Raw genomic sequence first — 26422 nt, 5'->3', positions numbered from 1 at the left:
GCTGGGAGGGAGTTCAGGGGGGTCACTTTGAGAGGGGCTGTTGAAGGAGATAGCAGAATAAGCCGCCATGGACAATTCTGAAAAGTTTAGTCCACACAAAGGGCATTGCAGAGGGGCTGGTAGAGCTAGGAAGATGGCTAAGGCACTGGCGATGTGGCCCGAGGGGAAAGTGAGTATAGTTCAGAGAGGCTGACACACTGGAGGGGCTCTCTTCCATAGGCTCCCTGTTAGGTTATGTTGTCTACCTAAAACATCTTCTTGGCCAGACATGGTGGCACATACCCGGCATCCTAGCACTCGTGAGGCAGGAGCAGGAAGAGTGCTACAAATCTGAAACCAACCTGTTCTGTGAGTCCTAGGCTAGCCAGGGCTGCATAATGGGACCCTGACCTAAAAAAAAAAAAAAAAAAAAAAAAAAAAAAAATCCCAAGTGGGGGCAGTGATGGTGCATGCCTTTAATCCCAGCACTCGGAGGCATAGGCAGGCAGATCTCTGTGAGTTTCGAAGTCAGCTTGGTCTACAAAGCTACACAGAGAAATCCTGTCTCAAAAAAACAAAACAAAAGCCCAATGTCTAGGGCCCGTGCCAGACAAATCTTGAGAATGAGTTTATGGCATTATAATTTGTTTACGTGTGCAGTCATTGCTAGAGGAGATAGAACCTGTTTTCTTTAAGGGTGTGTTTCCTGCTAGTTTGACCATGCTCCATTGGGTAGGTCCACGCCAATTCAGATATATGCAGCACTAATTGGATTCAGTGGGTTATTTAAAAAATAGGATATGAAGTTGGGAGGGAGATGGGAGGGCCTGGGAAGAGTTAGAGGAGGGGAAGGGGATGTGTGTGTGTGAAATGCATTGTATACATGTATGAAATTCTTAAACAATAAATTTAAAATGACGTGTAGAAAATACACAGCCTAGGTTGGCACTCAGCGTCGCTGGCTGCTCTCCCTGGGAGTGCTGGGGAGTAGGGGTGGGGGGGATAAAGAGATGGGAACCATGCCTATGGCTCTCCAGGGAGAGCGGCCACTTGAGTCCCAGCGGGCATGCCGCCTCAAGGTGCCAGGGGACTCTTGAGTTGTCTGGCTGCTCTTTGCCAGGGTTGAGTACAGGGATCAGCAGTACATTCCATGGGACAGGGGAGGGGACAGAGGTAGCGGAAATTGGCAATGACCTCTGAGCATTGAGGGAGGTGATGGCAAGAGAGTGGCCTCTTTGCTGGGAAGGGGGAGGGGGCACTAAAACCAGCCTGGGGTGGTAAGCAAGGCCGGTCAGCTACATTGGCTAAAAAACAAACACCTTCAATTAATTAGTGTGTGAAGGGGGGGGGTAGAGAGAGGGAGAGAGCAAGAGAGAGAGAGCACAGTCATACCCTACATACTCCTACATACCCCTACATGTGGAGGTCCGTGGAGGTCAAAGGACAACCCGAGGGAGTCACCTCTCCTTCCGTCATGCTTGTCCAGGAGCCTGCGCTCTCGATCTCCAGGCTTGCCAGGGAGCATCTTTACCAGGTCAGTCAGCTTACCTGCCCTGCGCTCTCTCGATCTCCAGGCTTGCCAGGGAGCATCTTTACCAGGTCAGTCAGCTTACCTGCCCTGGCTTCTTTCACTTTCCATTTGTAGGACACATTAGCACTTTGGTCTTCTCAGGGTTTTGTTTTCTAGCAGAATCTTGCAACTGAATTCTGGCTGATCTTCAGCTTACTCTTCCCATCTTAGCCTCTTGGGTGCTGGTACCATCCTCCCTGGATCTTCAGTTACTTGTTTGTTTGTTTGTTTCGAGTCAGGATTTCTCTGTGTAAGCTTTGGACCCAGTCCGGAATTAGCTCTTGTTGATCAGATTGGCCCCGAACTCACAGAGATCCACCTGCCTCTGCCTCCCGAGTGCTGGGACTAAATGCGTGTGCCACCAACACCTGGCTGGCTCTTCAGTCTTAAAACCTAAACCGGAATCTTTTCCTGAGAAGTTATGGAACTGACCCTTAGGAAGAGGTTGTTGAACTCCCACCCAGCCAATCACCCCTCGAGCTTGTCTCAAAGGCACAAAGGCAGGTGTCATGAGTGGTATACGAAGGAGAGGGGACACCCTGCGGTGTCCATGATAGAAGGGAACAAATGGAAAGGCTATGGGTTTTTTATGAACCACTGTTCAAATTGGAGTTGCTACATCAACAGGCTGAGCTCTGTGATAGTCATGATCACTGAGGTGTGATGCCTGTAATCCCAGTGTACTTGAGGCTGAGGCAGGAAGATCAGGAATCGAAGGACAACCCTGGGTTGCAAAGTCTGAGAGAGGGAGGAAGAGATGGAGGCAGAGGGCAGACATGGTTGTTCTGGCTGCTTTAGTCCAGGCCCAGTGTGGACATGGGCACCAGGCAGCCACTTATTATTCTACCTGGAGGGTAAAGAGACACCACCCTAGAGTCATGACCGGTAGCGGGGTCAGCATCTCATCTTAAGGGCTCGATGGGGATTGTCATTCTGAGCATATGTTTCTCTTATTGGTTGATGAATAAAACACTGTTGGCCAATAAGGTAGGAAGAGAGGTAGGACAAGGACATGAGGAGAATTCTGGGAGAGGTAGGCACAGGAAGCCCGGCAGGAGTCATCGTGTAGGCTGCCAAGGGAGTAGCAGGCTTGGATCCTTCTCCAGTAAGATAAGATCACGTGGAAATATTTAGATTAATAGAAATGGGTTAATAATTATGACAGAGCTAACCAATAAGAAGCCCTGGTCATCGGCCAATAGTTTAACAATTAATATAGTGTCTGTGTGTTTATTTGGGGCTGAAATGGCAGAAAAACTGCCTCAACAGCAGCTGAGAGTCAGGTACTGCTGGGGCTGGCATGAGTAAAATGTTGAGGACCACCTCCCCTCATACCAGTCTGGCTCAATCTGGAGCCAGTGTGCAGAGCTGGGCCCTGGCATCTGCATCAGTGAGCTGGGTCCTGAGGCTTCTGTGAAGCGCATGCATCCCTTTTGAACAGTACTGTCAAGGTCCAGGAGATTTCTGCTCAGCAAGGCTCTTCCGGAGCACCCCTCAGCCAGTAGTGAAGCAAGGCAGGGGCCTAGGGATGGACTCATTTTACGAGTCATTTTGGTTGCGGAGCTCCATCGGAACTTGGCTCTATAGGGGTTCACAGGCAACTTTCTCTGCCTGATCTCTCCCACTGGTCTCCCATGAACCTAACTTATGTGCTTCCCTGGGGGCCTGCAATGAGGAAGAAATGGGTTGACAGGAAAATGAATGCAGGGCCCTAATGAAAGCCTGTTGCATCCAGGGTGCCATCTAGGATCAAGCAGGGTCCTGCAGCTTCATGGAGAGAGATAACCCTGCACACAGCCACCAGGTGCTGCGCCAGTGACCACAGCTGGGCACGGTAACAGGTAATCCTGCAACCTGATGCCTAGAAAGGGCACTCTCTCTGCAGTGGCCGCAGAGTCCTTGAACACACATGAGTCTTGCTGTGGCTCCTGCTCTGTGTAGCGAGCTCTGTGTCTCCAAGCCATGGACCCTGAGGCCCTTCTTGGCTGGAAGGGCAAGTTGGGTAGAGGCATTTAGTTTGCGGGTGCTCGTGGTCTTTGCTGAAGCGGTGGTGTGTTTTTGAACCGAGTAGCTGGAAGCCTGGACTCTACCCTGAGCCTGCCACCAGCTTGCTTGCATGGACCCAGGGAAAGCATCCTTGAGGCCAGAGAGATGGCTCAGCAGGTTAAATCACCTGCTGCCACACTGATGAGCTGAGGTCTAACCTGGGACCCCTATGGTAGAAGGGGTCCCAGACACCCTCAGTGGTAGCCCATAGTCATAATCCCAACAGTTGGCAAGTGAGGCAGGAGGATTGCTAATTTGAGGTCAACCTGGGCCTCATAGCAAAAATCTTGTCTCCAAAATGAAAAAGACATTGTTTGGGCCAGCGAGAGGGCTCAGCAGTTTAAGGCCACTTGCTGAACATGTCTAGAGACCTGAGTTCGATCCTTGGAACCCATGCAAATGTGGAAGGAGGGAACTGTCTTTACAGAGCTGTCCTCTGACCTCCAGTCATGCACTAAGAAGAATGTACCTACTTGCAGGGGGGGGGGGGCAAAAAATAGAACTCTTTTTAAAGCAGAAAAAATGGTATCATTAGTTCAGCTCAGCCTCAACTTATTTAGTAGTAAAATGGGTGCAGTGTCTTCCACCGTGCCATTTCAGAGCTGTGAAGAGAGGAGTGAAGGACTTGGATGGAGCAGCTGCTGGGCTAGGTGGGATTGGACTTTTGGGTAGATAGTTCTAGCACTCACAGGTTTCTAGGTAACCAACCTTCTGGCTCTAGAAGCAGGACCGCTCTGGTTGAGTGTGCCACGTGTAGAGGTGGACAATAATTGCAGCTTAGACTGCTCAGGTCCAGCAGGCCTCCAGGGCCTCTTAGGAGTCCGCTTTGCGGGGATCGCAGTTAACTCTTCCTGCCTTGGTCCCCGGATGGGACTTGACCCACATCTGGCCAATGAGACAAATGCATTCCCTTAGCCAAACTCGATTGGTTGTATGACGGCCCTGTGGTCTAAGACAGCCAATCAGAGTCCTGCCTGGGATGGGGGCAAGGAGATGATGCTTTTTATCTGAACCGAGGAGATGCTAGTTGCGGAGTGATTTTGCAAATGACTGTGATTGTTGCTACCACAGCAAGTCAGTCTTCCCGAGAATGGAGCCACTAACAGCGAAAGCAGAGCCCAAAGGAGTCCTCCTTGGCGGGGCGCCATTGGGAACTTGGGGTGCACCACTGAGACCCTGGACCTCTCTGTTTCTGAAGCAAGAACCCATTTGAACTCCTCAGTTGTGCAAGTCAATAAACCCCCTTTCTCACTTAACAAACGACCCTATGAGTCCTTGTTAAATGCTGGGGAATTTGCCGGACTCTGTGAAAACAACATGAGGGGGGCAGGCATGGTTAAACACTTGCCAAGCTCGCAGGCTGATCAAGAGAGGGTAGGGTCCCCCCAGCTACGAATCCAACAGGAGTTTGTCAATTGGATCGTTGCGAGCGATGTGAAGAACACAGCAGACAGTGTCTGCCAGTGCAGTTCTATGAAAAAAGCCAGAGAGAGTCTTCATGCGAACATTTTTCTATTGATCTTTGGCAGAGACTGGGAGCAGAAGATGGGCCTTGGTTTAAAAAAAAACAAAAACAAAACAAAAAACCCCAGCTCTGTATGAAAGCTGAGAGATAGAGCGGCCGGCCAGCAGGCGTGCCTTTTGTGGCAGTCTGAGTCGAAGCAGGAGTCGCAGTGCTTGGAGCAGCTGTGAATTGTTGGTTTGTCCCCTGAGCAGACTTCTCTGAATGACAATTATCTTAGCGGTGCTCTTGACAGAAGCGACTCCGGAGAGAAATGTTTTAAATGTTTAGATTTTTTAAAACTAATGCAGACAATAAAAGCACATTAACAAATGTTTGGGAAAAAAGGAGAGAAAAATACCCTTGTACTCCCAGAACCTTGTACAAGCATTGTTGAAATATATGATTTTTCAGCCTATATACGATGACCCGAGTGAAGTATGCTTTGTTCTTCGCTCACCAGGGATCCGGCTTCACAAATGAGGAAGATGTGACCCTGAACAAGTTACTCAGCCTCTCTGAGCCTGTTTCTCCGGCGATAAAATGGAGATGCTCTTGTATCCTCAGCGAGTGATGAGCCTGAAATGATTGTGGCAGTTAGACCTTAGCTGAGCATGGCTGCTATTGTGGCTTTTCTCATGGTGATCACGCAACAGCTAACAGAAGCAACTTGAGTGTAGTTTTGTTTCTACTCACAGTGTAGAGGGCACAGTCCATCGTGGTGGGGGAAACATGGCAGCCAAAGCAGGTTCTCCTGGGGCGGCGGAAGACTGTGGAGGCTGTCCACATGACGGTGTTAGACAGGGAGCAGACACCTCAGCCACGATGAGAAGTAGATACCATCTTCAAGTCCTGGACCCAGTGTCCTGTCCCACCAGCTAGGCTCCAGATTCTCCCAGGACAGCTAAGGCTTTTATACAGGGAAACCCTGTCAAGAGAAAGAAAGAAAGAAAGAAAGAAAGAAAGAAAGAAAGAAAGAAAGAAAGAAAGAGAAAGAAAAGAAGGAAGGAAGGAAGGAAGGAAGGAAGGAAGTGATCTTCAGATAGGTCTTATCTTTTGTCAGTTACGTTGAAGTTTTTATTTCTAACCAGTAAGAAACACAAATCAAAGGACGGGGTTGAGGGTTCCTTTCCTGTGTCCCGCTAATGTCCCTTGTCTCCCTACGCCGCCTCACAAACACGGAGGCTGATGTTAGTGTTAGCAGGTATTTCCTGCCAGTTAGGACGTTTAGAGGTGGCCCCTTTGGAAGGTGATTCAATTAGGTCTTCAGGTTGAAGCCTCTGTGCCTGAATCCTGATGGCTTTCTACGGAAAGGATTAGGGGCCATGCCGGCAGAAAAAACGGCATTCCTGCCATGATGTAATGTAGCTAGGGAGCTTCTTGCTACAACCTGCACCGTGTTGGTTGAGCTTCCAGCATCCAAAACTGTGGGCTGAATCAACTCTCTGTCTTTATGAAGCAGCTTGCCTCGGGTGTTTCATGATAATAATGAAAAGACGACTCGATGACTCAAGGGAGGAGCTTCAAAGGAGACAAGAGATGAGAGAAAGAGTCGGAGTTAATAGCAAAGGTGGAGGAAGCAGGAGGGGGCAGAGAAGACCAGGGTCCAGGCAGGTTATCGATGGAGACTGGAGAGCCCTGTGTTGGGAGTGTAAAATAAAAGAGTTGGGGCTACAGCTAGGTCATGATACATGACGGTGCTTGGGTCCTGTGCTCAGAGTTCTAGCCCAGAGGGTTCTTGGCAGGATCCAGGCCACATCGTTGACCTGGGTGACACTAGGGTGCCACCGCACTTGAGGCTTCATTGTTATCCCTAGAGTGGTGTGCCATCTTTGTAAACAGCTGAGGGGACCCCATGAGGTTTCTTTTGTTTATTGGATGGGATGACTGGCTGGAAGCCAGAGAGTCTTGGTGAAGGTTATGGCAATAGTTCAGAGTCTGGGGCTGGGATGGGAGAGGGGCTGGGAATGAAGAATAACATTTGGTAGCAGAAGGGATTTACACGTGAAGATTTGGAGACACCCGGATTTCTGGTGTGGCTGTTGGCCGTGTGGTATCTGAGATGGTGGCAATGGGCACGGACAAGGAATTGCTATTTCAAACTTGTCCTTTCCCGGTGCCGCCCCAGAAGGGCTGTTATGCTATATGGAGCAAAGAGGAATCTGGCCTAGAGGTCAGGCTGCTGAAGTTGCTTGTACTTGAACAGAGCTGAGAAAACACAGTTCTGCAGTAAAGCCCCTGATGGCGGAGGAGTGGCTGGAGCCTCAGCAGCTGAAGAACAGGGAAGTCAGGGAAGGGGGAGTGATGGGCACCAAAAGGAGGGAATATAAGCGCGTTTGCTGCGGTTGTAGAGTAGCCCTGGCTTCCATCCCCAGGAACAAGTGGAGATCAAAGGAAGGAAGGAAGGAAGGAAAAAAGATGGAGGGAGGAAGGGAGGGAAGGAGGGAGGGAGGAGGGAAGAGAGGGAAGGAGGAAGGACGGAGGGACTGAGGATGGATGCCAAGTAGGTAAGAGTGGAAGATGCCCAGTGGCTTCCAAGGGACAAGACTGGGGCTAGGCCAGCCTGGCTCCTTTCCTAGCCCAGCTCCAGCCACAGACTGAGGCTTGCTCTTGGAGTCTGCTCGGCAGGTGTGAGGGTGAAATGCAGGAGTCTGAGGAACAGCAGCAGAGTGCATCAGGGTGCCAGTGCTGAGCTGGCTAAGAGGCTCTCACCTAACGGTATAGGGTTTCTCCTTTCCTGCCTTGGAAAGAGGGGGTGCTAACTGTTCCCTCCCCTCCTTGTCTTTCTCCTCAAGGGCAGCAGGGCTGTCTGTCACTTGTTCACAAGGAGGACGTATGTGCTGAGAAGTGGACACGTGCTGGCACACGTCTTGGTGAGTTTTCACAACTGAATACACGAGGAAAGCATTCGGACGACTTAAGCTCACTGTCCCTAATCTTGAAAGTCCCTTTGTGCCCCCCTGGCAGCCGCTACTCACCAAGGGTGGCCATTCTTCTGACTTGCAGTGGCTTCCATTATTGTTACTTGCGCTCTTTCTTAACTTCAAATAGATGGCAATTTCTGGGTGGGCTGGGACATGCTTGTAATCCTAGCACTTGGAAGGTGAGGCAGGAGGGACAGGTGATCAAGGTTACCCTCTGCTACACAGTAGCAGTCTCACAAAATAACCTTAAATTTGTATCAATATACAAACATCCATACTAATGTAAAATATTTGAAACTAGTGGCTGTTCAAAAGTAAACTCAACAATTGTCTTTTGTCCCATCATTTCTATAGTATTGCCCACCCCCTTTTTCCCTTCAGAAAGAGATCCCTGAATCTAATCTCCTTTGTTCAGGATTTTTCCTGAACATTATTACCAATAAGAACTTGTAACCCAAACCCCTATACTGTGACAGACATTCATAGCACACTAAGTGACCAAAACCCACCCACCCCCCTCTTGGGAATGTGGGCATCATGTGCTCTAAACTGCTTCCTATTGCCTGGGGGTACCTTCCTCTCTAGAGGACCCCGAGAAAACTGGGATAATGGTCAAGTCCTGGGAGAGCTAGCTGTGTTGTTTCTTGTTTAGTTTCTGTGTGATGGAAAAGTTCAGGGCTTATCTGAAGTCTTGACTGGATAGCCTGTGAGGCTGGACCATCTCAGCTTGTAGCTTTGAAGTTGTTCTGGATGCAGAATTTTGAAGAAACTGCAACAAAGGCATCTGAGAGGTTGGGTCACCTGGGATACTTGTCTCTGTTGGTGTCTGGTCCTTTTTATTTTTTCAAAAACATAAACTTTTAAAGGATATATATATATATTCTGTATTAACACAAATATGGAATGTGCAGTGTGCACAAGTCAGTTAAAGATGATTTTTGTTGTTGTTGTTCTCTGTTTGAGCAGGTAAAAAAACATCTATTAACTTTATAAGTTTGGACTGCATAACCAAACTGTAATATAAATCTCCATCCATGCCACATGGAAGGATGACATGTAGTAATATGTTGTGAGGCCTCTATAACCAACAAGATTTACCATGTCTCATCCAGTCTCCGATCTGTTCCCATGTAGAGGGGTCAGCACATACTTCACCTGTCCTGTAGTTTTTCTTGGTTTCTTTCTTCATGTCTGTAGCCGAGATCCTCAGGAGGTCTTCCCCAGTTGAATCTGACCTTCAATAATTTTGAAGAGAACCATAACTTTTTATTTCCTGTGAAACAAAGGCATAACCTCTCCCCCAAAGCAACATATTTTCTGACTTCTTTTGTGAAGTTAAGACAATTTGAAAATTAATAGGTTAATTTAGTAGTTTTTATAATTTAATGTCTCCCAGCAGCTATTGTTTTTGTTCATTAGCATTTAAAAAGTGTAAAGTTAACAACACACCGTACAGGATCCAGATACCTTGTGTATTTCCCATCTTTATGAGCTTTTTTCTCTCATATTACTTTACTCTCTCTTTAAGGACTTTATTGTTTTTAAACTGTTTAATTTTTTATATGATTGTCTATACTGATTTTTTTACTGTATCTGTTTAAAGGTTTTCTTGGCCTGGACCTCTAAGCCTGCAGGCAGTAGCTGGGAAGCGCGTCTCTGTATGCCATGGTCAGCCTGAAGGCCCGGGACTAGGGAGCCCTGTTTGGCTCCATGTTTGATTGTGTGGAACTATTTTTAAAGCTTTCTTAGGTCCTATGTGGAAACATGGGCTCCCATGTTGGATGCCATATGTAAGGAGTCTTTCTCTGTCCCTCCAGCCAACTCTCAAATAATTACACAGTGACTTCTCATTATGAAAGCTCGGCCTTTAGCTTAGGTGTGTCCCATTAGCTCTTACAATGTAATATAACCCGATTCTATTCATCTGCCCTTTGCCTTGGAGCTTTTTGCCTTTCTTTCATTCTGCATGTCCTACTTCCTGTCTTTCTTGCCCCTGGCATCTCCCTCTCTCTGTCTCTCTCTCTCTCACACACACTCTCTCTCTTGTTTTTGTTTTGTTTTTGAGACAAGGTTTCTCTGTGTAGCTTTGGAGCCTATCCTGGCACTTGCTCTGTAGACTAGGCTGATCTTGAACTCACAGAGTTCTGCTTGCTTCTGCATCCTGAGTGCTGGGATTAAAGGTATGTGCTGCCACCACCTGCCCCCCCTTTTTTTTCTTTCTCCTTTCTCCCCTGAGCTTAGAATCCTCCTCCTACTTATTCTTTCTGCCCTCTAGCCCCTCCTCTCCCTCCTCTGCCTAGCTATTTTAGTAAACCAATCAGGTGCCTTAAGGAGGCAAGGTGAAATAGCAATACATCTTTACAAAATTAAACAACACAAACAAATGCAACCCATCTTTACATAGTTAAACAAACATTCTATTCCCCAACACTAACTAGCTCTTGTAACTTAAATTAATCCACTTGTGTTAATCTACATTCTCTCACCCATCATCGCCTCCTTTCATCCTGCATCTCCTGTTTCCTCTCCACGACTCCTGGTGTTTCCTCCATGCATCGATTCTATCTCTTCTTCCTTTCTCTCCCTGGAAATCCTGTCTATGCCTCCCACCTAGCCATTGGCCATTCAGCTTTTCATTGCACCAATCACAGCAACACATCTCCACACAGTGTGCAAATATCCCACAACAGTGGGCAACTGTGGGAGACCCCTGACATGCACCTGCACACATGTACACATGTACCCACATGCATGTATGCCCACACATACAGTGGCACATACCCACACATTAGTTCATGCACATCACACTCACAAACGTGTCAGTGGAAGAGAGAGCCAGGTGACAGTACCCACGCTTTCTCTTGTCACTATGCATATACCAGGGGCTCTGGTGAAGCATGCCAACCAGCAATAGCTGGAAGACACCCTGGCGGGGGCTACACTGTGCAGACTGGATACTCCCAAGTAGACATGGCCACTTTCCCCTCCTCTCCAGTGGACCAATTAGTTTTGCAGATAGCACCAGACTTTCAGGAACAAAGAACCCATCAAGCTCCGGGGCAGGATTGGAAATGACCCAATGATGTCCGTGATGTTCTCTGAACACCCCACCCACCCACCCACCCAGGGTTTCTCTGTGTCCTGGAACTCATTCTATAGACCAGGATGGCCTTGAACTCAGAGATATATACCTGCCTCTACCCCCTGAGAGCTCAGACTAAAGTCATGCCTGGCTGTCCCCTTATAGTCTACTGAATGTTGGAACCCAGAGCTGTCTGGACCCAGGACTTAGGATTTGGAACACAACAGGGTCAGAGGCTGAGGACAATGGGCAGGGTTGGAAGCAGCTCTTTCAGCCAGCTGTGGGACAGTCATCATACAGTTTAGACAGTGTCCCCTCTTGCGGTGGTCACAGACAGCCTGACACTGAAGTCTTTGAAGTTGGGTATTATCACTGAGCGATCCCCCCCCAGCTCCTTCACACCCCTCCCCCACAAAGAAAGCAAATCGAGAAGTGTTGGGTACCAGCAAGCCCCCAACACCTCCTGGGAAGGCCTCTAGAGGCTGGGTCAGTGGATGTGTGCAGAACTGCTCCAAAGCCTCTTCCCCTCCCCCTCCTCCAGCCACTGGGCCACTCCCTCCTTCATTCCCTCCCCCTCCCTTGGGACTCAGGTGCTGGGAGCAAATATCTGAATCCATGGAAACCAAGAGGAGGCAGGAGACCAGGCAGGGGGAGGGGCTGAGAGCTGTCTTGCAAATCGTGGGCAAGACAGAGGGAGATTCCCTTCTGATAAAGAAAAGGCAAAATATCATTTTCTCTCTCGTTGGCAGTTACCCCGCAAAGGGCTGGCTGGAGAGCAAAGTCAGGGGAGGGGAGTGTAGAGAAGGGTAGCCCTTGAGAGACTGGAGAGTCAGAGGTAGTGGTTGGTAGAATGGCGGTGGGGGTCAGAGGTCAGGCTTGGAGATTAGAGCTGGGGTTAATAGGTGAGGCTCTGGGCCTGGGTAGGGATGTAGTGAAGGCTGGTTAGGATTTGATGGATGGAGCCAGGAGTGTGGATGACTGGGGTGTAGAGGACAGGGATGGAGGGTCAGAGTGGGCACATAAAGTCTGAATGCCTATCAGACAAGGCAGGTCCACCCTCCAGGACTTTCATCGTGGCTTGGCATCAGGCAGGAGAGGTCCCTATAAAAAAATCTTCCACATACAAATCTCCTGACCTCCTCACCGGGACGGAGTGGGGCCTGTAACCAGGAGCTAAGAAAGGACAGGTCGGTGTGGGGGGTGAGATGAGGGTTCTGGGAATAGCTCCATAGACTCTGGGCCAGGCAGATGCCTTCACAACACCCTCCCATCTCCCTGAAAACAGTCCTTTCCATCTATTTCCTGCTAGACTTTTAAGTACACAAACCTGTATCTATGGAGAATCCACGGCCCTGCCTCTTGTCCCAAGGGCCTGACACACACACTCCTGCCTCTCATCACCACTGTGTAGACAGTTCCCATGCAGGCCCCTGCAGCGCTGTGACAGACCTCTGAACTGGTCTCACAATCTCCCACGTGACAGACAGGAGGTCACTTATCAGCGACACAACTTGGCCTCTAATTTTCCTCCATCACAGCCTCAAGCAGGTAGTTTCCATCTCCTTGCCTGAAGAGGCATTTCTTTATTCCAGATAATGAGAATTGAAATCACGGGGTTAGAAGGCTTAGCCCCCTCCTTCTCTCCCTCCCCCTCCCTTCCTCCCTTTCCCTGTACCCACTTTGGTTTTAATACATATTTCCAAATGCCCTTCATCTAAAGTGGCTGTTCTCAATGATTTCCCCATGGTACGAAACAACATTCAATCTCAGTGAGCTTCTAATTGGTACCCATCTTGGGATGGGAGCAACAGTCTATTCAGCTCTCCAAGACAGCAGAGGCCTGTATGCAAGTACTGCAGATAGTCTAGATAGGGCCTTCTTTTTTGAAGTTAATTGGTTTCATTCTGTGTATGTGCACACCTGTGCCTGTGTGAATCCTGCGAGGCAAGAAGGCGATTGATCCCCCCGGAGCTGGAGTTAGACAGCTGTGAACCATCATGTACGTGCTGGGAACTGAACCCAGGTCCTCCGCAAGAACAGCAAGTGCTCTTAACCACTGAGCCACCTCTCCACCCTCAGTCCTGCTTGGCTTTCTTATCTAAGCTATCGGGGGGCACAGGAGTAGTATTTGAAGGGTGTTGGATGTGAAGAGTTCTTCTAGAGGAAGATAAGCAATTAGCTAGAAGGAGTAATAGACTTGGAATGGATGTCCATTGCCCATGCTTCCCCCAGGAGAAGGAACCTACAGACAGGGTCAGCATAATAGTGTCCACGTAGACTCAAAGCACAAAAGAGTACAGTTTCCTTGGGTAGCTGCCAAGACAGCACCCCGAATCTGGCCATAAACCACAGGTGGCTAAGTATCCAGGTGCCCAGGTCACATCCAAGCCCTGTGTATCAGGATTGCTGGGGTGGGCAGCAGGGCCTTGTTCCTCATCAACAGCCACAGAAAGAGCTTGGACCTCTGCTGTCTGGATTACCTTAAAAAGGGCCTTATTCTTCATGTAGCCTTGGGGTTTGGATGTGACCTGAACACATGATCCCCAGCTGAGGGTGCTGAAGACTCTGGGAGGCAGAGGCTACTTGGAGGAAGTACGTCACTGAGGTGGATCTTTAAATGTTATACTGGTGGCCAGGTGGTGGTGGTGCAGGTGGTGGTGGCAGAGGCAGTTGGACCTCTGTGAGTTCAAGGCCAGCCTGGTCTACAAAGTGAGTTCCAAGTCAGCCAGTGCTGTTACACAGAGAAACCCTATCTCAAAAGAAAAAAAAAAAGTTATACTATCTGGGTCCCTGGTATTTCTCTCTCTCTCTCTCTCTCTCTCCCTCCCTTCCTCCCCCCCCCCCCCACACACACTGTGTTCATTTGAAAGAAAATGGTCCCCAATGGGAGCGGCACTATACGGAGTAGGTGTGGTTTTGTTGGAGGAAGTGTGTCACTGTGCATGGGGGGCGGGGCTTTGAGATCTCATATATGCTCAAGCCACACCCAGTGAGACAGTTCACTTCCTGCCACCTGCAGATGAATATGTAGTAACTACCTTTCCAGCACGTCTGCCTGCACACCCCTATGCTCCCTGCTGTGATGGTAATGGACTGAACCTCTAAACAGTAAGTGAGCCACCACAATTAAATGTTTTCTTTGTGAGAGTTGCTGTGTCGTGGTGTCTTGTCTCTTCACAGCAATAGAAACTCTAACCAGGACAGAAGTTGGGAACAGGAGTGGGGTGTTGCTGTGAGAGGCCTGACCATGCTTTTGTTTAGAGGAATATAGACATTGGGACTGTGGATTAGAAAAGCAACTGAGAGCTTTAAGTGCTGCTCAATGGACCATCCTAGTAGCATCATGGAAGGCTGTGGTGCTGAGAGGTATTTGAACTGTGGGGGGCTGGTTCAAGAGGTTTCAAAGGGGAATTTTAGCATGTTGCCTAGAGATCCGTCTTGTAATCTTTTGATGAAGAAAGTGGCTGCTTTTTGCCCTTGTCTGAATCGTCTGCCTGAGGCTAAAGCGAAGAGTTTTGGATTAATTCTTTTGGCAGAGGAAATCTCAAAACAGCCTAGTACAGACTCTGTCATGTGGTTATTGGTGGTAACTCTAATGAAGATGTATAATGAAAAGGAGCAAGCTCAGCAGGGTAAATTGCAAAATGTAAAATATGAGAAGAAAAGGAGCATCCGGAGGTGGAATGGTGCTAAATCCTGTGAAGGAGATAAACAGATTAAGAAATGGATAAAGGGGGTGGTGATCTCAGGGCAAGATCCCACCCAGCTAAATTTCCAAATGTAAAAGGGAACTAAAGAAAAGTTTAGAGCCTGATAGAGTGGCTCACACCTTTAATCCCAGAACTGGGAAGCAGGGGCAGGCAGATGTCTGAGTTTGAGGCCAGCCTGGTCTACAAAGCAAATTCCAGAACAGCCAAGCTTAGGCAGAGAAGGGCAGAAAATTGGAGATGTCATTGAACAAGGGGTCCCTGTTCCAGCCCCAGCAAGCAGCAGAACTTGGTAGCTTTGGCCATGTGTTTCTGGCTTTATAATCAAGGACAGAAGGAAGATGTTATGGAACCTTTGTATGCCACGGGGAAAGCCGCTGAGGCCAGGCATGTGTTAGGGGTATCCCTGAATGGAGGACTAGAGAAGCCACTGCATGAGGCTGTGAGGTTGAAGCCTGGATTTTCTGGGAGACTTAATAATGTTGGAGATGCCAGAGTTGTGGGTTACCTGCCGAGCAGAGCTGCTAACAGGAAGTGGAACCCGCCCAAGAGAAAGAAGTGTGTTGCAGTCAACAAAGCTGAAAGGAGCTGGAGAGCTGGAGAGCGTTTTGACACCAGACACAGAGCTGCAGAGTTTGGAGTTTGCCCAGCTGGGTTTTGGTCTTGCTTTGGTCCAGTGTTTCTTCACTCTGCTCTCTTCCCTATGTTTTGGAATGGTAATGTATGTCCTGTGCCATCATATGTTGGAAGTATGTGATCTGCTTTTTGATTTTGATTTTACAGGGGATTACAGTTAAGAGATTGCATGAATTTCAGAAGAGACTTTGAATTTTAGACTTCTAAGTAAGTTTGAGGCCGTAATAGACTATGAGTATTTCTGAAGTTGGACTGAAAGCATTTTTGCATTGTGATATGGCTACAAGTCTTTGGGGGCCAGGGAGAGGACTGTGTTGGTTCAAAAGAAAACGGCCCCCAAAGGGAGTGGCTCTATTAGGAGGTGTTCTCTTGTTAGAGTAGCTATGGTCTTGTTGGAGGGAGTGCGTCACCGTGGAGGCAGGCTTTGAGACCTCGTATGTGCTCAAGCCACAACCAATGAGAACATCTGCTTCCAGTTGCCTGCATATCAACACATAGCAGCTATGTCTCTAGCACCATGTCTGCCTATAAGCTGCCATGTCCTGCCTTGGTGACAATGGACTGAGCCTCTGAACTATAAATGAGCCACCATAATTAAATGCTTCCTTTGTAAGGGTTGCCAAGGTCATGTGTGTCTTCACAGCAATAGAAACCTGAACTAAGACACACACACACACACACACACACACACACACACACACACACACACTCCTGATGCACTGATGTTTTTCAGCCCAAACACACGGAGGCAAGTGACCATGGATTAAACCCTCTGAAACGGTAAGCTGAAATACATCTTTCTCCCTTTTAAGTTATTTTTATTTTTTAAAAATTTTATGTATTTATTATATATAAAGTGTCCTTCCAGCATGTATGCCTGCACACCAGAGGAGGGCGCCAGATCTCATTACAGATAATTATGAGCCATCCATGGAGTTGCTGGGAATTGAACTCAGAACCTCTGAGCCATCTCGCCAGTCCCTCCCTTTAAGTTCTTTCTGTTATTTGCTTGCGAAAACAATAGAACTCAGACACATATTGAGTGATCTGTGGTGACAGCAAGGATGAGGTTTGCTCTTGTCACAGGGACAGAAAGTTTTCTACAGTGTGGAATTCAAGAAATAGCCACAGAGATTAAGTGAGATTTCTTAGCCTGGCTTTTGCTAACCCCTCCTTTCAAACATAGGTAGTACCTGCTAGAGATTTGAGGTCAGTTCCCCCAGGTCCCTGTGAACAAAGGCTTGGCTGCCCACCTCCAATGACCCCTGTACTGAGAGGCTCTGGGATGTCCATTATTAGTCAAGCCAGAAAGCTTGGAGAGGCTTGGTGCTAAGGTAGACAGCTGACTCTGCAGGCGGACCTGTGGCCTCAGCCCCGTGATTAGATGCCTCTTTGGAGAGCCACCTGTGCTGGGGCATCTGCCTCTGGCCTTCCAACTGTCAGACAAGCTTCAATCCATTTTCCCTCAAGCCCTAACCAGAGAATGTGATATTGATCTTTAAGATCCGGAGAAAACCATGATTCTCCCCACAGGCTGTTTGACCCCGAATGTCCAGAAAGAACAAAGGACGAAGTGAGCCTCCTGCTAGCTTGCCCTACAGCCTGTGAACTTGGCATCTGCTTCTGAGACCATAATGCTATCTGAACTGAGCTGGGCAGTGGCAACTTTTTAGGTGTCTGCCAATTTTTCTGAATGATGACGTATGTTGTTTGGCTGCAATCTCCAGCTCAGCCCCACCCTTCCCTCGTCAAACCCCGCCCCCTCAGAAAGACCACCAAAAGTCAAGTTTGGCCTTCCCGGTGGTCGCTGCGGCTCCTCCTCTGAGGCTGCCAGCTCCCCAAGTCCCCGTCCGAAGCTTATAATTGGGCACAACCCCAGCTTGTGGAGGACAACACATCATGACCCCACATCTACAGGGTATTTAAGCCCTGTCCTTAAGAATGACCATGTGGTTTCTCTCCTGCCTCTGCTCTCCCCCCCACCCCCACCTCATCGCTGGAGGCTGGAGGATTCACCCGGGAGTGTTTTGCCCAAATAAATCTGATCTGTTACTTTTTAGTTCTGTTTGATTTGGCTTACTGCATTGGTGGAAAAAACCTACCAGGGTACAGAAACTTATCCTATGTAATAGCTGATGCTCTGAGCAGGGTGAACCCCCCTCACCACACCCTACCAGCAGCCAGGAAGAGGGAACCTCAACTGAAAAAATGCCTCCAGCATGCTGGCCTATAGGCAAGTCTGCGCGGGTATTTTCTTGGTTAATAGCATGGGCAGTGCCACCTCCAGGCAGGTGGGTTGTGTAAGATGAGTAAGTCATGAGAGACAGCATTCTCCACGGCCTCTGCCTCAGTTCCTGCCACAGCTTCCCTCAGTGACGGAAATGTGACCGGGTCATACATGTAAGACAAAGAAACTTTTTTTCTCCCTGGGTGGCTTTTTGTACATAGTGTTTGTCACAGCAAAAGAAAGGAACTAGAGAAGTTGGCCTTTCGGCTTGGTCAGGCCAAACCTTTGCTGTCAATCTTAACCGCAGGGTCCTTATCTTCAGTGAAATGGTTCTGTTGTTTGGTTCCTACAGGCTCTGATGATCCAGGGTAGCCTGGGGATGACCTCCTGGCTCCTAGTCATCCCCGTGTTACCCGTCCGTTTTGGTCTGAATCTGAAACATCTCCTATAGGCTTATGCTTTGAACACATGGTCACTAGTTGCTGGGGACCCCACAAACCTCAAGACTGGTTGGGAGTCAATCCAAGTAAGCTGAAGAATGAAATGCGACTCAGTGCCATCTTTGCAGGCACTGGGTCGAGACTTCCAGAAACTGACCCCAAAGTTTATTCTCCTTACACACTTAAGCATAGTAGAACTTTGAGGGGGTGGGGGTCGGGGTGGGGGGTCTCCACTTGTCAGTTTTCATAACAAAGTACCAGGGGTGGCTACACCAAAATTCTCTTGCAAAGTAGCAAAGCATCCGTGACCTTTACAGTAAGAATGAGTTCTATCGACTGATAAGCAGAGCTCAGGGCTGGGAGCCTAGCCTAGAAAGGAAGAATTTGTAATAAGCCTAAGGATGGATTCTATCAATGGAGGATGCATTTCAGAGGGATGAGTTCTATGCAATGAGAAACAAAGCCCAGGATCAGGGCCCAAACAATGCTCATGACCTTGGGGGATTCAGGTGGAGGCTGACTCATAGCAAAGGATCACCAGGTCGCTGGAGCACTTCACTGGCATTCCAGGAGACCAGGAGTCATCATTGCCTCCCTTTGAAGAAAATAGGCCCCATGATGGGCAGGCCTGGCTTCTGCAATGCTCACTCTTAAGCTGTGCTTCCAACAACTGGTTGATGGTGCTATTTGGGGAGGATCTGGAAACAAGGTCATGGGGTGGGGAGGAGGGTCCTCAGAGGTCTGTTATCTCTGCCTACTTCCTGTCTCACTCTCTGCTTTCTTGTCTATCGTGATGTGACTGGTCTCTGTCACATGCTCCTGCCGTGCCCTTTCTGCTCTGGAACCATGAACAGAAAGAAATCTTTTATCCCTTTTTTTTTGTTTTGTTTTTTTGTTTTGTTTTGTTTTTTTTCCTGCCAGGCACTGGGGTCACAGTGTCTGATGTACCTGTTTTGTGGCCCCACATGCGTTTTGCTCTGTATCCCCTCATCTGTGAAGTTCCCACGCTTGTCTCTATGGCTTCGATGGCTCTCTCTGACATATCTGAAAAACCCTTCTAGGAATTCCGGGTGCTCCCTGGAGTGGTTTTTATAGAAGCTCACAGAATCCTGGTGTGTTTCAGGTCTATTGCCCAGGAAGTTCCATCTGGAATGCTCCCTTCCTGAGTGGCCACTGCCTGACCTCTACAGTACTGCAGAGATTTATGCGGGATGCTTCCTCCTGGATTGCCCAACACAGCACAACTACCGTTCCCATACTAATGACTTTGACGACGTCTTAGACCAAAATCTCCCACAGAAGAAACTCAAGAGGAGGGATTACTTATTTTGGCTCACTGACTCAGAGTTCTCAGTCCTTCGGGGAGGGGTGGGCCTGGGGGAGAAGAGTATCTCACATCATGGCAGCCTGCTAGCCTGGCTCTCTCCTCCCCCCCCACCCCTTTTATTCCATCCAGGTCCTCAGCCTGTGAGATGGTGCTGCTCACATTCATGAAGGGTGGGTCTTCCCTTCTGTGTTGATCCTCCCTGGGAGTGACCTCTCAGAGACACCAGATGTGTCCCTCACCATCTAGGTGAATTTTAAGTCCAGTCAGGTTAGCAGCAAATCATCATGGCGTCTATCTTAGTTAGAGTTTACGACTGCTGTGAAGAAGCATGGCCATTACCATGGCAACTCTCACAAATGAACACATTTAATTGAGGCACTCGTGGTTTCAGAGGTCCAGTCCATTATCATCTTGGCAGGAGGCGTGGCGTGCAGGCAGATGCGGGGGCTGGAGCTGAGAGTCCCACATCTTGACTCAGAGGCAACAGGAAGTTGACTGACTGTCACACTGAGGGAAGCTTGAGACAAAGAGACTTCCGAACCCACCCCCACAGTGACACACTTCCTCCAGGAAGGCCACCCCTGTTAATAGCGCCACTCTCGTACGGAAATGGGACCCTGCGGGCTCTTTCATACTAAAGTCATCCTATGCTCCAGGTTGAGGTCGGGTAAAGAGCCTACTTTGTCCCCAGTGCTGCAAGGACCTGTCCCTCCCAGACTGGCTCTGTAACACAAAAAAATAAAAGACCCAGAGACAGCTACTGGGGTTCAAGCTTCAAGCTGAAGATCGGAGAAGCAGAGCAGCCCAGCTAGCAGATCTACCCAGCTGAAAGGGCAATCCTGTCTCCGTAAATCCTCAGAGGCAAAAGCTCTCGGTTCCTGTCTCCTCCTCATTATATTCCTTTCTCTGCCCAGCCATACCCTCCTGTCTCCACCTCCCTAGTGCTGGGATTAAAAGCGTGTGATCCCAAGTGCTGAGATCACCTTTGTGTGAGCTGTTTCTTTTAGAACTGCATCAATGTCGTATAGTTGGTGTGACCTTGAACTAACAGAGATCTGTCTACCTCTTAATCCTGAGTCCTGGTGTTAAATGTGTGTAGCACCGCTGGCTAGCTTCTGTAGCTAACTAGCGTGGCTGGCTTTGCATCCTGAACCCTCAGGCAAGCTTTATTAAATCATAAATAATATATCACCACAGGCTCCATTGGAAAATAGCCCTTGTCGCATCTGCTCCAGGTACTCTTTGGGATAATATCTCAGGTGTCTTTCCTTCTGATTTAGGTCACATGACTTTGACATTGTGCACTGCCCCACAGAGTGGCTAGATGTCACTCAGGGATCAGGAGTCCACTTAGATGACCTCCACAGGAGTCATTCATGGCTCTGAGCCAGCTACGGGGTTGACTGGAGGTTGGGTGACTTAAGATGGCCTTGCATTTGTGTCAGATAACCATGTGTGTCACCCTCTGTCAGGTTAGCTAGGCCATCCTCCCATGATTCCCTTGGCGGGGCTTCCAGGAATGGCAAGCAACTAGATCCAATGTGTTGGCATCTTCTGAGACCTCTGCTTGTGCTAATGTTCTATTATTTAAAGCAAATCTCCTGGTCACTGCTTTCCAGAGTCTGGAACTGGAAAAATAGACTCTACCTTGAGATGGGAGTGCCCAGATATCCCAGTGCAAGGGTGTGGCCTCAGCCAAGATGAAACTGTGAGGTAAACTTTGGAATCTATTCTGTGACCTTAACCCTCTTATAAACCTTTTATGCCTCCTTAAATACCCTCTTCCCCACACACAAGTCCATGCTTACATAAGCAGTGTCCTGCAGGCTGAAGCTTCGGGCTTGGATTGAGATGGGTTACAAAAGGACCCCCCCCCACACACACACATATATACACACAGCAATCCATTCCTAGGGTCCCTGCATTCCTTCAGCATCTCTGGCTAGACTGACATCCCATAGGCTCGAGGTGGTTTTTAGCTCTCTGGCACAGTTATTCCTTGGCAGAGCTGTGAACTGGCCACTTTCGTTTAAAGTTGTAGACTTGCCCCTTTCAACCAAGAAGCTTGTTTTGTAGGCAGACTGAACCAGAAGTGTGGCTCGCACACTGTAATGATTAATTTTAATTGTTGACTTGCTACAACCTGAGGAGAGAGTTTCAATGAGGGGCTATCTACATCGGGTTGACCTTTGGAATTAGTTTCATTAAGTCAGTTGATGTGGGAAGACTGGGCAAGGGGTCCAGAAGGGTATAAGAGTAGAGAAATCGCACTGAGCAGAAGCAAGCCGATGTGACTAGACGTTGTAAGTTCTTGCCTCCCCAACTTGTCCACGCTGATGGACTGTAATCTGAAACTGGGATCTGTGGGATCTGTGGATGGTAACTGTGAGCTGAAATAACCCCCTTTCTCCTTGAAGTTGCTTTTGTTGGGGCATTTTAATCACAACAGCAGAAATGAAACTAAAATATCCACCTTCACATCTTGAGGATAGGATGCCCGTTCCTCCCTAGCACTCCCCTGCTGTAGAACAATCTTTGCACAATATACATATTGCTCTCATTGGTTAATGAAGACCTGACTGGCCTATAGCTGGGCAGGAAGAGATTGGGCAAGAGAGCCAGACTAGGATAACACTGGGAAGAAGAAGGATGGCGGTCAGGAGTTGGCAGCAGACGCAGAGGGAGCGAGACATGCTGGAGGACACGTAAAGCCACAGACCAAGTGGCAGCGTGTAGATGAATAGAAATGGGATAATTTAAGTTGTAAGAGCTAGTTAGTAATAAGCCTGAGCTATTTGCTGGGCATTTATAACTTATATTAAGCCTCTGTGTGGTTATTAGGAAGTGACTGCTAGAACACACCAAAACTTCACCTACTCTCCCTACTTCTCAAGTGACTGACCATTTGCATAACAAATGACATCAACATAGATCAGGGATTGAACTGGAGGGTCTTCTGGGAGCCAGTCAATATAATCTCATCGATTGCCTGAGCTAGAGTCTACCATTTCCCTTTTGCCTTTGAGAAAACAGAGGCTCAGAAAGGTCCAGTAATATCCCGCAATGCTATACAGTGAGTAAACAGCAGAGCCAGGGATGCTGGTTTTTACATTTAAGTCTGTGATGGCTCTTCATGGTTGTCAACTTGACACATCTGGAATTAACTAAAACCCCAGCAACTGGGTACATCTATGTGTGGTTTTTCTTTTCTTGAATGATTTGAAGTAGGAATACCCACCCTAAATCTGGATCTTCTGAGGTGGGAAGACCCACCTACAATCTGGGCCACACCTCTTTCTTCCCAGTGGCAGCCTCTATGAAGGAAGAAGGAAGCACTTGCTCTTTGCCTGCCTGTCCTCACTCTTGCTTCACTGGCACTGGGACCTATTTCTTGGGTATTCTGACCAACCCTGGAGACCAGCTGAGACATCCAGCTTCATGGATCGAGTAACTGCGTGATTCTTAGCCGTTCCATTGGTAGACAACCATTGGTGTACTAGCTGAATCACAGCCTCTAAGCCGCTCTAATCAATCCCCTTCCTATACACATGGGTTCATTCTATCAGATCTGTTCCTCTAGAGAACACTACTAAGTCCCTCCTTCCTGTCCGTGTTCCTTCATAATACTCAGCGTCACGCTAAGGAAAGCACAGCATTCGCATCATGCCATACACTCCTCCAGGAGCCCTGGTGTTCAGCACTCCTTCTGGCCCTTGGAAGGTCCCTGCATAGGAAGCAAATACCACTTGGTCTCAAAACGGGAGCGTGAAGGCCAGATGTCCCCTGCTTGGACTCCACCGCAGGGCGCCCACTTTGTAGTCTGCACACTTCTCTCTCACCACACAGTCTCCAATGGGCATTTCATGGTTGCGGAATCTTCATCTAGCAGCGTCATGGAGGCAGAGCCAGAGAAGAACTTCAGAGCCAAAGAAATGACATGCATGTATTGCCACACATCAAGTGAAATTCAAAACTATACCAAACCGTGAAACCAGAACCTACAAGAAAGCTGACTTTGGGACTTTGCAACTGCAATGCTCAGGGTAAGATTATGGAGCAAGAGTGGGGTGGGGGGCTTTTTAAGATGTTATAGGGAGGGAAGCTCGTATCCCAAACTGACCCATCACTGTGCTGCTGGGTTTTGTGTGCGTCGGTCAACATCTTATTTTGGAGACTAGAACTCAGTGAAGCATTGTTTTAGTTCAAGTCTGAAACCCCCACAGGCTTGTTATACACTGAGAGTCCCCGGCTGGTGGCACTGTGTGTGGAAGGCTTCCAGAAACAAGGAGGTGAGGCCTGACTGGGGAAGTAGGTGGTCACTTTGGGGGTATCATGTCTCCAGCCTCTCCCTCTTTTTCTCTCTGTTTCTTATCCACCATGAGGTGAGGAAGGTTCCCTGACACAAGCTGCTGGGAATGTACTCTACCCAAGCACAGGAAGGCAAGCAACTGGGGAGTGAACCCTTCTTTAAAATCATGAGAAAAAAGACTGCCCCCAAATTGCGTGCGTGCGTGCGTGCGTGCGTGCGTGCGTGCGTGTGTGTGTGTGTGTGTGTGTGTGTGTGTGTGTGTACATTTATTTATGGCGATGAGAAAGCTAACAGATGCCATGCGGTACCATCAGTCCCTTCCTCACCAGAGGTTAAAGGGGACAAGACAGACAAGCTGATTGCAAGCTTCTCTAAGGACTCTGGTCCTGCAGAGAATGGGTCCAGAATGCAGTGTCAGTGCAATGTTGTACCCAGGGGCAGAGGTGGTGGCAATTGTCTTGGCAGCAGTAACAGCCGCTGTGGTCCCCAGAGGATGGCTTAAGGATGCATTTGGTTACCAGCTTTCCCAATCCTGCCTGCCTGCTTGCCTTTTTTTCTTCCTTCCCTTTATTTATTTATTTTTTTGTGTATATATGTATGCATGTGCGTTTTGTTTGTGATATATGTATGTGCTCGTGTGAGTGTGAACATGTATATCGAGGTCAGAGGTTAACATTGGGTAGCCTCCTCTAACACTGTCTAGTTCTCTCTGAACCCTGGGCTCATCATCAATTCAGCCAGCCAATGAACTCAAGGAATCTACCCACCTCTACCATGCCACTCAGTGCTGGAGTTGCGGATATATGCCAGCGTGCCCAGCTTTGGCCTGGGTACCAGGGATCTGAACTTAGGTCCTGATTCTTGCACAGCAATTACTTACCTACTGAGCCATTTCTCCAACCTCATCCTGAGTGTTTCCTAAGCCTGCTTTTCTTCTGTGCTGTGTGGTTTCCACCTCCCCACCCCCATACGTCCCTCTTCTGACTGGGGAAGGTCTGTTTGCTGTTGAAAACTCTGATGACTGCAAGGTCAGCAGATAAGCAGAGACGTAGCTAGATGGGAACCTTGGTGGTCACACGGGGGAGCCATAGAAGAGATGGGCCACTGAAGGGAAGGTCATGGAAGAGAAAGGTGATAAGAAGGTGGAGATCACGAAAAGCAGAGGTTACAGAAAAATAGAGGTCATGGAAGGAAGTGACCATCCAAGGAAGAGGTGATGGAAGGGAGAGGTCACTAAAATGAGATGCCCTGGAAGGAAGATGTCGTGGAAGAGAGAAGTTATGGGAGAGATAGGTCCCTAAGGACAGAGGTCACAGGGAGGGTGTCGTCAGGTCAGCAGCAATTCTAGCCGGAGAGAGAGGAGACACAGGTGTCACCCGTCTGTCGTCATCACCATTTTTTTTTTAATAGAGTCTTATTTTGTAGCTGTGGTAGTTATGAATAAGGATGGCTCTAGGGCTGGAGAGATGGTTCCGCAGTTGAGAGCACTGACTGCTCTTTCAGAGGACCTGGGTTCAATTCCCAGCACCCACAAGGTAGCTGACAACTGTCTGAAACGCCAAGATCTGACACTCTCACACAGACACACACATGCAGGCAAAACACCAATGCACATAAAATAAACATAAAATTGTAATACAGCATGTCTCTCTCTTCCTGCTGCCTGCAGGTAGGGTGTAAACTCAGATTCCTCTCCGGCACTATGTCTGCCTCGTACCTCCCTGCTCCCTGCCGTGATGACAATGGACTAACCCTCTGCAATGTAAGCAGGCCCCATTAAACACTTGCTTTTATACGGGTTGCCTTGGTCCCAGTGTCTCTTCACAGAAACAGAACACCGACTACGACATGAGGCCAGGTTGGCCTTGAATTTGTGATCCTCCTGAGGGTTGGTTCACCGTACTTATCTCGTAGCTGACCCAGGCTTGATGTTGACATGGATTAAAAGGCAGATTACTGCTAGGGACACAGTATCTGGTGCTTTCCCACGGGGCTACCCTAGTGGGAGTCCCCGCGTGAGGCACCTTCTGAATATCATCAGAGACCCACTAACTGTCCAACAAATACATCCAGTAACTGGGATCGGAGAGAGAGCACACCTTCCTTCCCCCTTCAGAAGTTTCTCTCCGGGTACCCACTACAGAACAAAGCCCTCCCACTCTAGAACTCAGCACTCATGCTTTTGAAATTACAAATCTCATTCATTTTTATCAAGATCTTAAAATAGGGTAATGGAGTTACACCAACGAATAGCCTAGTACAAAGGGGGGGGGGCAAGGCAGACGGCCAGTCCCTTCACACTGGCTTGGCTCATTTTGAGAAATAAAAGTAATTATCACCTGTGCAACCCAGCCGGCCTGCTCTGTACGTGGGGGAAGAAAACAATTTCAGAACTTTATTTCCTATATTGAATGTCGATAATTGGATGTATTTATAAGTCTCGCTGGAAGAAAGCAGCTTGTGATTTCAAGATGAGAAAACAGTCTTCCAAAGACTGAAAAACAATATATTCCCCATTTTCACACACACAAAAAGAGCTTGTTCCTTCGAGGTGTTGAAGGGGCTGCTGAAATGATTTGCTTTTCTGAAGCCACCGTTCCATTTCTCATCTTGAATTGCCTCGCAGACCCCGGCAAAGCACCCAGCAGAGACCACTTCATCTGACGCAGTGACG

This window comes from Phodopus roborovskii, unplaced genomic scaffold (genome assembly GCF_943737965.1).
Source record: "Phodopus roborovskii unplaced genomic scaffold, PHOROB, whole genome shotgun sequence".
Classification (NCBI taxonomy): domain Eukaryota; kingdom Metazoa; phylum Chordata; class Mammalia; order Rodentia; family Cricetidae; genus Phodopus; species Phodopus roborovskii.
Note: the sequence above shows the minus strand (reverse complement) of the source record.